The sequence below is a fragment of the Macaca mulatta genome, chromosome 18, assembly GCF_049350105.2.
Source record: "Macaca mulatta isolate MMU2019108-1 chromosome 18, T2T-MMU8v2.0, whole genome shotgun sequence".
Lineage (NCBI taxonomy): Eukaryota > Metazoa > Chordata > Mammalia > Primates > Cercopithecidae > Macaca > Macaca mulatta.
This window is the reverse complement of record NC_133423.1, coordinates 22850178-22866449: the sequence shown is the minus strand read 5'-3', so window position 1 is coordinate 22866449 and position 16272 is coordinate 22850178. Positions and strand designations below refer to the sequence as shown.

The 16272-nt window shown below is 45.3% G+C and overlaps 1 protein-coding gene and 1 long non-coding RNA gene across 24 annotated transcripts in view; one reads left to right on the top strand and one right to left on the bottom strand.

Moving 5' to 3' along the window:
* Nucleotides 1-16272, top strand: part of NEDD4L (NEDD4 like E3 ubiquitin protein ligase) — a 367516-nt gene that overhangs the window by 95645 nt on the left and 255599 nt on the right. For 2 of the 23 annotated variants that reach the window (XM_077974739.1, XM_028838293.2), the window contains exon 1: nucleotides 8406-8816. The exons of the other annotated variants lie outside the window; for them this stretch is intronic. The gene's annotated coding sequence lies outside the window, so the exon portion shown is untranslated. Of the gene's footprint in view, nucleotides 1-8405; nucleotides 8817-16272 lie in introns of those variants that run through there. 23 annotated transcript variants of the gene reach the window in all.
* LOC144336384 (uncharacterized) lies at nucleotides 9898-14552 on the bottom strand. The gene is made up of 2 exons (XR_013408121.1): nucleotides 14409-14552; nucleotides 9898-12805 (listed from the first exon to the last, which is right to left on the bottom strand). It is a non-coding gene; the product is annotated as an uncharacterized LOC144336384 (long non-coding RNA).

Here is a 16272-nt window from a genome sequence, read left to right as displayed (position 1 = left end):
TGTTATTGCAGACGGGCAAATATGGTTTGTCAAGATGACATAAAAAATAAAGTCATTTTGAGTTACAGAATAAAATCAAACAAGTTTCCTTTAATCACCAGGGCTGGGATGGAAATAAGGCAAAATGTTAACTCCTTTGAAAGACATTTTTTTTTTTTAAACTTTGTGTGATGATGGTTTACTCTGGTCTAGTCATTCCTACTATTCTGAAAGCAGGCTTTGAGTTCCTGGTTGTGTACAGGATTGTGTACAAACAATCAGGAATTCATCATTCATATGAAGAAGTTCTGTTTTTCCCTCTAGACTAGTGTCTTGAATACTTTTATGTACGTATATGTTATGTGACTAGTGTTAGGAATGCATGTATTATATATGTGCATGAATCTCATTTACATTGACTGGAGCTAAAAGGCGTATTTGAAAGGTATCCCTTGCCGGTCTCCAGTTTCTAAATTTCAAGTTAAAAATGGAAAATGATCTTAGAACCCATGCCTGTGGTTCATAAGCCTGGCTCAGCTCTTGCATTCCCAGCTACTGTCTGATGAAACTCACAGGAGCTGTGAAAACAACGCTCTCTGTTCTGTGAAAGCCAAGTAGGAGCTTAGTCACGGCAAACTTCAAAGCAGCGTAAGGGAGCAGGCTCTGTGGGTTTGTCTGCCACCCCCACCTTCCAAAATTGCTTGCTCTCTTGCTTGCTTGCTTTCTCTCTTTCTTTCTGTCTCTCTTTCTCTCTCTCTTTCTCTTCTTTCTCTCTTTCTTTCTCTTTCTGTTTCTCTTTTCTTTTCTCTCCCTTTCCTTTCCTTTTCCTTTTCCTTTCCGACGGAGTCTCGCTCTGTCACTGCAAGCTCCGCCTCCTGAGTTTACGCCATTCTCCTGCCTCAGCCTCCTGAGTAGCTGGGACTACAGGCGCCCGCCACCACGCCTGGCTAATTTTTTTTTTTTTTGTATTTTTAGTAGTGACAGGGCTTCACTGTGTTAGCCAGGATGGTCTCGATCTCCTGACGTCATGATCCACCCGCGTTGGCCTCCCAAAGTGCTGGGATTACAGGCGTGAGCCCCCGCGCCCAGCCCCAAAATTTCTAATTGAATTTTAACCTTCCACTTTTAAGTTCTGATCCTGATTTATAAAAACCTGTGTAATTTTCTTCAGCTTTCAGAAAGAATGTTTTGTATTTTCCGATGGGGGTGTTGGGGGAGCTGATACTGATAGAGATCCTCTGACATTTCATTGCCTGGCAAATAGGCTCCAACATGTTCCAGACCTCAGAGGATGGCTGAGGACAGCTTTCAACTCAAGCTAGATAAAAGAAGTTTTGGGAATCTTACCTTGCACTCTGTTTTGTAGTAACAACTGTGTTGAATATGTTTCTTGGCTGGGCGCGGTGGCTCAAGCCTGTAATCCCAGCATTTTGGGAGGCCGAGATGGGCGGATCACGAGGTCAGGAGATCGAGACCATCCTGGCTGACATGGTGAAACCCCGTCTCTACTAAAAAATACAAAAAAACTAGCTGGGCGAGGTGGCGGGCGCCTGTAGTCCCAGCTACTTGGGAGGCTGAGGCAGGAGAATGGTGTGAACCCGGGAGGCGGAGCTTGCAGTGAGCTGAAATCTGGCCCCTGCATTCCAGCCTGGGTGACAAGAGCAAGACTCCGTCTCAAAAAAAAAAAAAAAAAATGTTTCTCATTACTGGCTGAATGACCTGTATGTGTTCAGGAGGCGATCTCTCTATTTATACCATTTTAATGCCACATATTTAATGAGCATTCAGGCCCAGACTGTGAAGACTCTGGAAATGAGAATTTTATTTCCCATCTCCTGTGCTATAACAAAAGCAGCTTAAAAATTGCAGTTTACAAACCTCACCTTTTACCTTTTTTTTTTTCAGATTTTTAAATATTAATATTTTAGAAGGGTCTTTATCTCAGATATTGTTTATCAAGTCCTCAGTATCTGGACGCTGGCAGAGTCCTTAGCAATGGAGGGAGGGAGAAGGAGTCCAGCCTGCGTGATTGGATCAGTGTCGAACCTGTCCCACCTGTGGGGACGAGGCGGCATGTGGAGCAGACAGGTGCCTGTTGCAGGTCAGGAGAGCTGGCCCCAAATCCTGACTTGGAAGGAAATGGTACATATTGATGTCCTTTAGCGCCAGGTACTGGCCTAGCTACTTTATATGCATCTCTCAAGCCCCCTGGCATCACTTCAAGATAGACAACAAGGGGAATGCACATCATATCCCTGTTCACTGGTGGGGAAACTGAGGCTTAATGTGCCCAGGTACACACAGCTGATAAGTAACCCTGCACCCTCGATCTCACAGCATGACATTGGAATCCACCTCATTAGACAGAGCTCAGCTGCCTGTTCTCTCAAAAACGTTGAGTTGTATCAACTACAGTATCTGTAGTATTCCTAGAGATTTCTGTGATTCTCATAAGTATCTTTGAAAGGGGGCCATTTAGTTTATTTCCACATTTCTCCATTCTCTGCAGAAATGCTCGCAGGCTCTGGGACAAGCTGTAAAGCTGGCCGTGTTATGGTGTGTTGTAAACCCAGTGCCAGTAATGACGCAGAGTGCTGTGTAAAGATAAGAAAGCAAGCTCACTGAGGGAGAGCTCAGCAGGGTGTTTATGTTTCAGAAGCATAAACGCACGACCTGTGCCCATCCCGTGTTCTGTGTCCAGGTCCCCAGAGAGACCATGGATGGGATGGTGCAAGAAACCAGCAGGAAGCAGAATTAATCCTTCCTGCGGCCGGTGGTGTGACGGACAGGCCGCAGCTGTCGAAGGAAGGGAGAAGAGAGGGACTGAGGGCCAGCAGGAGGGTTTTACAGCTACGTGCTAGGTTGTCTCACATCTAGGAAAGAAGATTGTTCATATTCTATATAAATGGGCATTGTCCCTGTGGCCTGATATGAGATATCCAGAATATTGCTTTAGGTATTATTAAGTCCTAGGTTTCTGTTTTGATAGAAACTGCAGGTGCTTCAGTTAGTATTTTTGTTGTTGTTGTTGTAATGGCAGCTCAGATCTCTTTTGTTTTTGTACTCTTTGGCCAAGACAGAAAACATTCTGCCACACACATTACTTCATGACTCTGATTATATATTGAGAGCAGCATTTTTTTTTTAAAAAAGTCCAATTTAGTCTGTTAGGCCATTCTTGCATTGGTATAAAGAAACACCCAATACTGGATAATTTATAAAGAAAAATTTAATTGGCTCACGGCTCTGCACACTGTACCGGATGACACAGGACGCATGATGCTGACATCTGTGCGGCTACTGGGGAGGCCTCAGGAAGCTTCTAATTGTGGTGGAAGATGAAGGGGGAGCAGGCATCTCATGTGGCCAGAGCAGGAGCAAGGGGTTGCGTCACACACTTTTAAACAACCAAATCTCATGAGAACGCACCATTACCAGAATAGCACCAAGCCACGAGGGATCCGCCCCCATGACCCAAACACTTCCCACCAAGCCCCACCTCCAACACCAGGGATTACTGTCAACATGAGGTTTCGGGGACAAACATCCAAACTATGTCATAGCCTTAAGGGGGTCTTATGTCTTTGAAGCATTGTAGAGTTCAGAGAGTAGGACAGTTTGTCTACTGTATTTTAAAATACTAAATATCCTGATTATAAAAGTCAGTCCTGGAGAAAAATAAAACAAACAAACAAACCTGAAACCATAGAAGAAAAGAACAAAATAAAAATTACCCACAGTCTCCCTTGCGTGTACTGCACAGTTCATGTTTTCGTGTGTCTACACACCATTTAATGCAGGTGGACAGACTCAGAGGCAGGTGTGCCTTGCTAGTGCTATGTCTCCATCACCTGGCAGAGTCCCTGGTACAGCATAACCGCTCAGCAGTTGGGTGCTGAGTAAATATTAATACATGTGCATGTAGTACCAGTCAGGGCCCAACAGAGGGACCTCAGGTGAGGGGTTGCTCCACAGGTGTGGAGGATGGGAGAACAAGCTGGGGCGACCCTGAGAGAGCCCAGAGACAAGCTCTGCAGGAAGCAGGCACCACCACTGGGCGGGGTGACCTGAGCCCAAGGGACACCCTCTGCTGCTGATGCTACCTCTGCAGTGGGAAGACATCGGACCCCACTGCTGATGCCGGGACAGTGCTTCTCCTCCCCCTGAGGCTCTCCTACCAGGGCCCCATCTCATCAGGCCCCAGCTGGAAGCCAGCTGGAAAGGGAGTCGGGGAAGTTTCATTTGTGGGGTCCAAGTGTCAAGGGGCAGATAAGGGAAGGGTGGACTTGCAGCTGAGAAGATAGTAAATAACCAGACTACATGACAGTCTGAAGAATCAAATCTGCGATCAAATTCTACTCTGCTCTAAGGTGAACCTGTATTTAACTGTGAATGATATACCATGGGTATCTTCCTTGCTTGATAGATACAGCTCCACATAATTTTTCTCAATGAAACAGATTCTGGAGTAGGCAACGTTTTCGTGTTTTGTAAAATACACCAAATTGTGAGGATTGAATGAGATAATGTCTAAGTATTAGTACTTTACCCTAGCTGATTGACAGTATCCAGTGATAGTGATAATAAGGGTAATTACTACTCTAGCCAATTTTATCAATCCTGTGGATGTTTAAGGAATTGGGGTTTTTTTCCCCCTTGATGAATACTCCTGTAAATACATCTTTGCCTGCTTGTCTGAGTCTTTCTGTGGGTTTTTAGAAGTGGACTACGAGCAGCAAAGTCTCCGCTACTTAAGGCTCTTTGTATATTTTGCCAAATTGTGGTCTAGAAATACATCAGTTTCAGGCCGGGCGCGGTGGCTCAAGCCTGTAATCCCAGCACTTTGGGAGGCCGAGACGGGCGGATCACGAGGTCAGGAGATCGAGACCATCCTGGCGAACACGGTGAAACCCCGTCTCTACTAAAAAATACAAAAAAACTAGCCGGGCGAGGCGGCGGGCGCCTGTAGTCCTAGCTACTTTGGAGGCTGAGGCAGGAGAATGGCGTAAACCCGGGGGGCGGAGCTTGCAGTGAGCTGAGATCCGGCCACTGCACTCTAGCCCGGGCGACAGAGCCAGACTCCGTCTCAAAAAAAAAAAATAAAAAGAAATACATCAGTTTCCAGTCCTCCTTCCCTCAGACCACCTGTCCCTCACATTTTCACCAGTTCTGGGTCTTGTTATTCTTTTTACTCTTTGTCAATCAGGTGATTGAAAAATATACATTTTTAATTGGCATTTATTAGTGAGCCTGAGGATGTTTTTCACAGAGTCAAATGGAAACAGTTCTGCTTCATGATCAAGACCTTGGGGCCACATACTGGCTTGTTCGCCTGGATACATTTTCTGAATCTCTCTCAGAATCCTCTTTATCCCTGAAAAATGGGATTAGAAGTATTAATAGTAGCGCCCATCTCACAGGGTCATTGCAAGGACTAAAGAGAGGCTACATAGACATATTGAATCGGTGCTGGGCCCTAGAGCTTATTCGCCATTTGATGTGCTGATCCTCAGGAAGATGGGCAGGAGAGACCTGGACACAGCTCTGGAGTTGAGGTTTCCAGAAATGAGGTGGCGCGTGGTGGCCCAGTCCAGCATGGCTCTGGGTGTGAGCACAACGTGGACAGAGGTGTGTGGGGCTCAGGGAGTCATTTGTGGATTGAGGGTGCTATGTGGGTGTGGATCACGGTGATCCAGGATGATGCCGAATTTTGCCTGGGGAGGAAGATGGCAACCCAGGTTCCATGCCATCTTTAAAGAGAGGATGGTTACTGGGGTGTCCAGTGACCAGCCAAGTGGTCTGTAGATGATAGGGAGGACTCTTCACTACGTGGAGGCTGAGGTGGAAAGTCCCAGAGTAGGGTTCAGCCCTGGCCCTAAAATGTGCCAGAGAACGTGTAGCCTCCTGGAACCTGTCCTGTGTGCAGAGCCAAGCTTCAGTGTGACAAGGAATGGTGGGAGCAATTTGGAGAAGAATGAAGACTTGGTGCAGTGGCTAGGGAGGCAGGCAGGGTGAGGACGTGGAAGGGTGCAGAGCTGCTCAAGGTCACCTTCCTGAGCCTGTGACCAGTGTGGTCACTTGCTTCACACTCAGAAGGGCCCGGTGTTTGGTTTAATGCTCTTTTCTCACCATCTTAAAATTCTTGATAATTTTCGAACGAAGGGTTCATGTTTTCATTTTGCGTTGGGCCTGGAAATTATGTCGCTGGTGCTGAGGGAATGTGCAGAGCAGACATGGGCGGAGAACTGACGAGAAGGACACGTGGGTAAGGATGGGATTAGCTGGCCTCAGGTTGTTGAGCAGAGCCCATGTAAAGGTGTTGGGCCCAGGATGCGTTCTCAGGCTGTGGTGGGAGGCCTGATGATGGGAGATTTCTCTGGTTACAAACAGCATATGTAGCAGAGTGGTTCATAGCTTTGTGTGTCTGTGTGTGCATTGGTAAGTTTTTATTTTGAAACTAAAATTATTTCAAAATTAGAGAAAGGCTGTGAGAGTGCGGTTGAGCTGGCGTTGTTTCTGGAGCAGGGTTTCCCAATGCAGGCGGCACTGGTGACCGTGTGGCTTAGATCATTCTTTGTTGTGGGGGCTGTTCTGTGCCCCATGGGATGTTCCCTGCTCCCCTGGCCTCTGCCTACTAGATGCTGGGAGCACTTTCCCTGGTGTAATATTTAAAAATATCTCTCCATGTTGCCACATTTGGGGGGCAGAATCACTCCCCTCCCCGAATTGAGAAGCAGTATGATTGGAACACAGTGTCCTGTGTCTAAGCTCAGCTGCTTAGAGCTCCCTGAGCTTGGAGAAGATACTTGTTCTCTCTCCTAAGCTTCACTGTCCCTTTCTGTACATTGTCAGGACGGCTGTTAATGCCACTGCTCTGAATGTGCTCAGTTTTGCATAAACAGCAGCTAATGTTAAAATTTTAATCTCTGCTAATATAAGAGGCATCGAAGTATATGCGAGTTCAGTTTGCATACGGTGAGGAGGGAGACGGCCTCATGTTGTATGTGTGTATTTGCCAATTCTGTATTGTGGGGTTGATTGCTCTTGCCTTTGTTCAGTTGTCTCATTCTGTTTTCCATCGGGGCTTTGAATGCTCTTTTCATGCCTATGGCCTCTCTTTACTATGCCTTTTCTTCTCTGCCAGCACATCTCATCTGTTCTTCCAGGGCACCTCACTGTCCCCCAAAGCCGCAGTGACTGCTCTGTCCACAGAGCTTGGTTTCTGTGCTCTGGCTCTGCAATGTACTGTGGAAGGGGCCGGGCTCGGAATGGGGTTGCTGGTCAGGCCATGTGCCCAGGAGAAGGACACAGGACCCAAGGAGTCCACCCCTTTCTCCCCCTTTTTTTGGGTCATTGAAATATTTTCTTTCCAATTCTCCTAGCCCTGCTAGAGCTGCCATAACAAAATACCAGATTGGTGACTTCAACAACAGAAATTGATTCCACACAGTTCTTTTTTTTTTTTTTTTTTTTTTTTTTTTTTTTTTGAGGTGGAGTCTCACTCTGTCTCCCAGGCTGGAATTCAGTGGTATGATCTTGGCTCACTGTAACCTCTACTTCCCAGGTTTGAGCGATTCTCCTGCCTCGGCCTCCCAAGTAGCTGGGACTACAGGCACATGCCACTGTGTCTGGCTAATTTTTATATTTTTTAGTAGAGACAGGGTTTCACCATGTTGATCAGGCTGGTCTCAAACTCAAGTGATCTGCCTGCCTCAGCCTCCCAAAGTGCTGGGATTACAGGTGTGAGCCACTTAGCCTGGCCATGATCCCGCACAGTTCTGAAGGCCAGAAGTCAAGAGCAGGGGGCCGGTGGATTGTTTCTACCGAGGCCTCTGTTCTTGGCTTGCAGGTGGCCCCTTGCCGTGCCCTCACGTGGCCTTTGCTCTGTGTACACGCAAAGCCCTGGTGTCTCTGTGTCCAAATTTCCTCCTCTTAGAAGGACGCCGGTCAGATTGGATTAGGGCCCACCTGTATGACCTCATTTTACCGTAATAACCTCTTTCAAGTTTCTGTCTCCAAATACAGTCACGTTCCGGGGACTAGAGCCTCAACATGGAAGTTTTGGAGGGAGGCACACTTCCACCCGTAACACCAATGTCATGTTAAGCTTTGTGGGAGAATAGACCAATACGCGGTGGATTCTAGAATCTTAGAAGAAAAATGAATCCGTATATTTGATACTTTACGATTTCCTTATTTGCTCTAAGCAGTTGGTAAGAATTTCAGTGTCACTTGGCTGAATGATACACTCCTGGTGCTCCCAGACTTACGAGGAGCCTAATATTTTTGTCTTGGTTGAAACAATGCAGATCCTGAGTTTTGGATATGCTCACAGCCAGCTGTCTGATTACATAAACTGAAAGTGGCAGAGAGTAAGCTTTTGCACGGGGAAAACATGAAATATACAAGGGTTCCTTTAAGACAGAGTGTACTTGTGAACGATTACTGAAGGTGGAGGGTCCTGGACAACTGTTACCTTATGCGGCGTTATCTGGGTCAGATTCATTGCATTTCCTGAAGAGGTAACTCGGCAGTCCTCAGAGAGGCTGGACAGGTTCATAAGACACCTGTGATTTGATGTGAGCTGGTCACAGAGAAAGCCATTTCCAGAGAGGAACAACCGTGTAGTCTGCATTCCTGGGAGTCAATTTAAAAACTGCTCTCCTGTGACCTTGTCACCTGGCAGTGGAAAGTTACCCTGGGCTGCAGCCACGACTTCCGCATACTCTTCAGAACTTGCTCTGCCCTTGAGTTTTCCAGCTTTCCTTTAATGCACTAAACCTTTAATATTGTATTCTTCTAAATGAGACGTCTCACATTTGAGCAAGTAACACTCGGTAAGACTTTGCTTGGTGGGGGAGGAGGTTTTACCTTCCTGTGGCATTTGGAAGCTCTGCAAATCCACCCACAGCCGTGATTGTGTTATAGACCTCAAGATGCTGGAGCTGTAAATTCATCTTTAACATAATTGACCTGATTACTTCTTTCTTGAAGAATTTTGTTCAAACCTCAGGGTTTATTTAGGAACAAGTCTCACCAGGCCTGATTGGTTTTCCTAGGTAGAGATACAGCTTTGGGAAATAAATTAAGAAAATGAGTGGATTGAAATTGTAGGAACACCATGACCGTTGTGAATTTTTCTTATTTAGGGAAAAAAGTGTATCTATGAATATTTCTCTTACACTGTGTTGTGAGAAATGACCCTCTACTGTGGATGGTAATTTATTTCTGTGTAATTGCCTGAGTAAGGCTTTCTCTGACATTGAATACTAAGAAGAATTGTTAGGTTATTTTTGGAAGAATTATGGATTTTCCCTTAGGTTTTAGAATATTTTTTGTTTGCCTGTTAAGAGAATTTGATGAAGATCTCAATGTAATTAACCAAATAAAATGATATTCTGCATCCTGGGAAGGGGCGATGCCTTTCAGTTTTAAAGTCAATTCATCATTTACCTCCTATCTCTCTTGCTGGCCGAGCCATCAACCCTTCTGTTTTTCATAAATTTTGTTGTTGTTGTTGTTTTGAGATGGAGTTTTGCTCTTGTTGCCTAGGCTGGAGTGCAATGGCACAATCTCGGCCCACCACAACCTCCACCTCCTAGGTTCAAGCAATTCTCCTGCCTCAGCCTCCCAAATAGCTGGGACTACAGGCATGCGCCACCACGCCTGGCTAATTTTGTATTTTTAGTGGAGACGGAGTTTCTCCATGTTGGTCAGGCTGGTCTTGAACTCCCGACCTCAGGTGGTCTGCCCGCCTCGGCCTCCCAAAGTGTTGGGATTACAGGCATGAGCCACCACACCCGGCCTGTTTCTTTTAAATTTTAAACGTCTGGTTTGAAACTTTTGTTTCCTGTACTTAAAAGGAGACAGTTAAAAGCACTGTGATTCGGACTGACAGAATGTGTTTTAGATGTTAGATAGATCTAACCTTGAGTATTTATTTGCAGAGAAGTAACAGGGAGGACTAGGAATGACTTTTTCTTAGGAGGTGCCATGCATTCCTTCAGGTGACGGGTCCCTTCGTGAGCTGTAGTGGTCAGTCCCAGGACGGCCCACACTTGTTGGCTGTCTTTGCCATGGTGGCTGTGGTTGCTGGGTACTTAGCCAAGGGTTTTCCATACTGGGGGCCTTGGTCCATTGAGGGGGGGGGTGTTGTACCATGACCCCCTTCTCCTGCGATCTTGCCTCACTGGCCCAGGTAAATTGATGGACGTCCTTGACTCCTGTACCTCCAAAAGGACTTTGACAATGTTGGGAGTTTAGGCTACACCTCAACCAGGCAGAGATTGGGATCTAAAAGCCCTCTACAGGGGATTTCGTAACTTTCCTGAGTGTTGGGTTCTGGTGATTAACAATCTTGACTTTTTGGAGCCCTTCCTTTGCCAAACATCCATCCCTCAGGTGCTCACTTAAAATGATTCTTCACAATATGCCTATAGTTGGGTCTGCCTGGTACAGCATCCTGGGGTGGGGTTGAGGGGAAGACGTGTGCTGCTTCTGCCACAGACGGACCATGCATGGGAAGAAACTATTTGAGAAAGGCTCTCCAAGGGGCTGGTCGGCCTTGTCTGCCCACTCCCTCTACCTTTCTTTGTTCTGTTTCTTTCTCTTCAATGTTGGTCCATTTTCCTTTTTTCACTGTTGGGTGTTAGCTCATCATTGCTCTTATCTCCATATATTTGGATGTTTCCTGCATCATGGTGAGCTTCAGTAGCTTATGGATGAGTTAGTTGTTCTCATTCCAAAACGTAAATTTTTGGTGTTTAGTGGTTGCTCAATAAAGCTTGAGAAAGATGAAGGTGAGGGCCCAGAACTAGTGTAAAAATATGGATACTACCGTAGCATGGTAATTAAAGGGGTGATTGTGAAGATGAGGTAGCTGTGTGTGGACTTGTGTTCGCGTCTGTGTGTGTTTGTGTGTGTGTGTGTGTGTGTGTTGCCTGGAGAAGGTTTACCAGTGGTGCTGGACATGTGGGGTAGAGTGTTAATAGTGACTGAATTTGGAAATAATCTATGGGATTAAAGAGCAAGGAGGTAGCTGTGTAAGAGGATGGGGTGGGGTGGTGTGGGCGATGGAGCTCAAGGGCTCAAGGTGCAGGCCTGGACTGATGGCCACCAGGACCACCCCAGTGGCTTCAGGGTCAGGACAGGAAGGGAATGTGATTATTGCAGCAGGCAGTAGAGCAGTGTGAGTGTATTATTCATATATGTTTGATGAAATGGAATATCAAATAATCCCATAGGATAGAAAGGCACAGTTAGTGAGTTTGGGTTAAAAATTCGATGAGCTAAAGTGGTTGTACCTCCTATGAAAGCAATTTAATTTCTTATTATGAAAGCGTTGCTCATGTTCTTTGGAAAAATTAAAAAAAAAAAAAAAAACTCAGTCATTGTAGACAATTGTACTCAAGAAGAAAACACCCTGTACTGTCACAACCCTGAAGCACCTCTGTTAATGTGTGTGTGTCTTCTCACAGGGTGATTCTTGATCAGAATTACTGAAACAGCAAGGCTTGGGAACAAGAGGCATGAGAGCAGCACTCAGGACCTGTTCAGTTTTCTGCAAGATCCAGTTGCTCTTCCAGCATTGCTGGCTCCAAGAGAGTCAAATATTCAGGGCTTGCATACTGGGGAGGGAAAGGGGTTAGGGTTGGCGATACAGATCTGGGAGATCTACAGATACAGATCATATGCATGTGGAAATTTTGTTTGCCCTTCTCACACATTTCCATCCAAGTTTTCTTTGGGGAAGAGAGGATCCCTGCAGAGGAGTCCAGTTGCAAATGTGAAATCTTAAAAATGTATGCAAATAGTATCTTTCGTTCCATGATACTTCCTTGTTTGTTTGAGTAGAACACTGTGAAATTTCATTGTGCTTCAGAATCATCTGGGAGCTCACAAACATGGATTGCTGGACTCTGCTTCTGGAGATTCGGATTCTGGAAATCAGAAGTGGGGCTGGGGAATCTCCATTTCTTCCAGGTTGCCAGATGATGCTGATGCTGGTAGTCGGGAGTCTGTACTTTGAGAACCACTCTTCTACCTACCAAGACTTCCAGAAAAATCGGTACTTGGGAAGATGCCCTGTGCCAGTCCTGTGGTTTCTTAGGCACATCTTCCAGCATAGACACTTGCAGAGATCCTAGTACCTGTCCAGTGTGGGAAATCTCATGACAGGCATCAACATTCCGTGACGGTTGACAGCCACCTATGGGGTGGCTGATGCCTTTCCTTGTGTCTTCAGAGTTTTGGGGGAACGAGAGTCTAAATGAGTTGTTCCAGGTTATGGGAAGAGCCTGGCTTTGATGTTCAGACGTCTGGCCACAGGCTGCATCGCCCAGACTTCCCGTGGAATGGTTATCGTGAGTCCTGTTGTCCTGTAGGTGAATCGTTGATTCCTGTCTTTGCACAACCTCTCATTTGATGATAATTTTTTTAAAAAATGATTATTGGAAACAGAACAGTGACTTTGTAGAGGGACCCACAGTACAGTAGAAGCTTTGTGGAAGGATACAAAATGTATCTGAGGCACTGTAGTCTAAGAGATTTAAATTGGAAGTAGGAAGAGACTGACTTTTTTTTTTTTTTAAGACAGAGTCTTGCCCTGTGGCCCAGGCTAGAGTGCAGTGGCACAATCTTGGCTCACTGCAACCTCTGCCTCCCAGGTTCCAGCGATTCTCCTGCCTCAGCCTCCTGAGTAGCTGAGATTCCGTGTGTGAGCCGCCAGGTCCAGCTAATTTTTCTGTTTTTAGTAGATATGGGGTTTCACCATGTTGGCCACGCTGCTCTCGCAAACTCGTGACCTCAGTGATCCGCTTTGTTTCTTCTAGGGAGCATGTTTGAAGAGTCAAAGGAAAACCAAGTCTGTTGTTAGCTTTGTGAAACATTGTGGTTTTTTGTTTTTTGTTTTTTTCTTTTTTTTTTTAAGATGGAGTCTCACTCTGTGCCCCAGACTGGACTGGAGTGCAGTGGTGCAATCTCGGCTCACTGTAAGCTCTGCCTCTCGGATTCACGCCATTCTCCTGCCTCAGCCTCCAGAGTAGCTGGGACTGCAGGCACCCGCCACCAAGCCTAGCTAATTTTTTTGCAATTTTTAGTAGAGACGGGGTTTCTCTGTTAGCCATCCTGTTAGCCAGGATGGTCTTGATCTCCTGACCTCGTGATCCGTCCGCCTTGGCCTCCCAAAGTGCTGAGATTACAGGCCTGAGCCACCAACCATGGCCAGTGGCCTGAAACATTGTTAAAACCAAGTACCCTTGTGAAACACTGTTACAAAAACCAAGTACCTTTTTGAAACATACAAAAACCAAGTACCTTTGTGAAACATTGTTATAAAAACCAAGTACCAAGTGTGTGGCATTAAAGTCAAACATTAATTTCAAGTTACAGAAAGAAATAGCACTGAGTAGAGGTTGATCGATAAAAAATGAATAAAATATTCAATAGAAACTCCTTAAAAATAATGCGAGAAATGGACATGTGACATGGGCATTTAAAAAGTCTGTAAGGCCAAGAAAAGTTTCCTAGAAGGAACACTGTACCCGGGCAGTCCTGGCTTTGCAGGATTCCCTGGTAACTGAGCTCAGGCATCCTGCGAAGTGAGTACTGCCCAGATAGAACCTTCCACTTCTTTGGGTAGAATTTGATTTCAAAGAGAGAGAACTGTGGGGTGAGAAAGGAAGACTGGGACCCAAGGGGCCAAACCAGGTGACAATGACTGCTGTCACAAGTGGTGACAATGATAATACCTGCTGAGCCCAAACCACCCTTTGGACCCAGTGAAGCTCAGAAGTTGCTTCCAGTGCAGGAGTAGTTAAGCTCAACTGTTAGTCACAATATCCAGTTATTTGACGGGTATGATAGCTCACACCCACACTCCTAGCACTTTGGGAGGCCAAGGTGGGTGGACTGCCTGAGTTCAGGAGTTCGAGACCAGCCTGGGCAAGATGGCAAAACCCCATCTCTACTAAAAATACACAAAATTAGCCAGGCGTGATGGCAGGCACCTGTAATCCCAGCTACTTGGGAGGCTGAGGCACAAGAATCGCTTGAACCCAGGAGGCGGAGGTTGCAGTGGTCCAAGATCATGCCATTGCACTCCAGCCTGGGCAACAAGAGTGAGACTTCATCTCAAAGTAAATAAATACATACATACATACATACATACACACACACATACATACATACATACACACATACATAAATACATAAATAAATAGCAAAACAATCCAGTTATTCCTCAAATATTTATGAGCACCTCTTAATGTTTCAGTTACTATTGTGACATGAGAAAAATGTGTTTGTATATGTAAATAGAAAAACAAAAGTAATGTGGAAGCAATTACTTTTGTCATTTTGGAACTACCTTCTTCCCATATTAAGTTCGTATTATGACAATTCAAAAACAATCAAACTTCATAAGATATTACCTGTGAAAGGAGTAAGTATTTAAAAATGTATTTTAGATGGCCTTTTAGAAATCTGGTCCATGGACACAATCTGGCATCATGCAGTTGCCTTTAAAAGGAATATCCTCATGTTCTTGTTTGTTTTCTTTTTCCTCTCAAAGTGTTCTGTTGAAAATAACCCAACATTTGTCATTTTAGCTTTGATATTACTTAGTTATACATCCCTTTTGAAGCAGTACCCACCCACATAGTAATTGAGACTATCTTGTGTTTTGAAAAAAAAAAAAGTGAGACCATTTGACTTTGATAGTTTTAAGTAAAACAACAACAACAACAACAAAACGCTCCAAGTTAGACTCAGATGAAATCCATTGATCTTAGGTATTTTATGAGGAAACTGAAAAAAATAATATAACAAATTTCTATTTCGCTTTGTAAAAATTCATGATTCATAACACAAGGAAAATCCAGTAAGCTAAGGAGTATTTTTCAGTTGTTTATCTTGCTAATGAGTTTTTGATATGAGTTATTTCTTTGCAGTAAGGTGGCATGGATGGGTGATGAGGCTGAGCTGAAAAGTGAAATCTCATAATGGACATTTGCATGCTTTAAGGAAGGAAAGCTCTCGAAGCATGATTATGGCCAAGATGAGGCCGGTGACATGTTTGTCTCCTAAATGTGAAGCCAGCAATCTCGACCGTTTGTCTGGTATGCAGGTGCCTGGTAGATAAGTTAGGGTGAGCATCATTCATGGTGTGTGGTCAGTTGCAGGCCTTCAGCCACAGGCATGACAGAAGGGAAGTGAGGAATCAGGGAATCAGGGATGGGTTTGACTGCGGCATTGCTTTGGGAGTCTCTAGACATGATCAGTTGCACATGCACTGTTCTCCTTGTCACCGTGCCCACATCTACTGTCCTGTGGTTGAAGCCTGCAGCTCTCCCAAGTTGGTGGCACCGGGCTTCCTGACTTTTCGCTGTCTAATGAGACAGTGGAATTCTACCTGCAGCCCCCCTGCCAGCCAGGTGTATCTCTCCTCAGCCTTCCCAGCTGGTGATTGGTTTCTCAGTGCTGTTTTGGTTGCACTTTTGTGGATGACTCAAGCTGGTCCTTAGCCACTCCTTGAACCAGAAACCTCTTTTACTTTCTTATGTAGTTTTTCCCTTCCTGTTTTTGTATCCTAAAACTAGTCCAATGACCAGCCCATCATAGTAGAAGTGTTGGTGTTCTTCCTAAAAGGAGTTTTAAACATCTCTTGGAGAGTGGGTTAGCCACCATAAATTGTTTTGGGACTGAAGATTCGGACACCCCCTTCCTCAAATGCTATCTAGAGATGCTTTAATTTCTTTTTTTTTGAGACGGAGTCTCGCTCTGTCGCCCAGGCTGGAGTGCAGTGGCGTGATCTTGGCTCACTGCAAGCTCCACCTCCCAGGTTCACGCCATTCTCCTGCCTCAGCCTCATGAGTAGCTGGGACTATAGGCGCCCGCCACCGCACCGGCTAATTTTTTGTATTTTTAGTAGAGACAGGGTTTCACCGTGGTCTTGATCTCCTGACCTTGTGAACCACCTGCCTCGGCCTCCCAAAGTGCTGGGATTACAGGCATGAGCCACCGCGCCCGGCCGCTTTAATTTCATTTCAGTTGATTATTGCATCCCTGATATTTTGAAACTGTTGTGAGTAGAAAACATTCTGATTTTTGAACAATCTGCTTTTCACTATGAAATCAATGGGATTGTAATTATTCCTGTGCTTTGTCTTAGAGAAGTTGCATACATGCATCAGGTATTGTATGGTCTTGTGTGGTTCTTCTCAGATTGAGTTTTTGGCTCCTCGTGTGCAGGCCTTCTAAAATCACAATGTCCCTGAGTTGGGAAGGAACATCAGG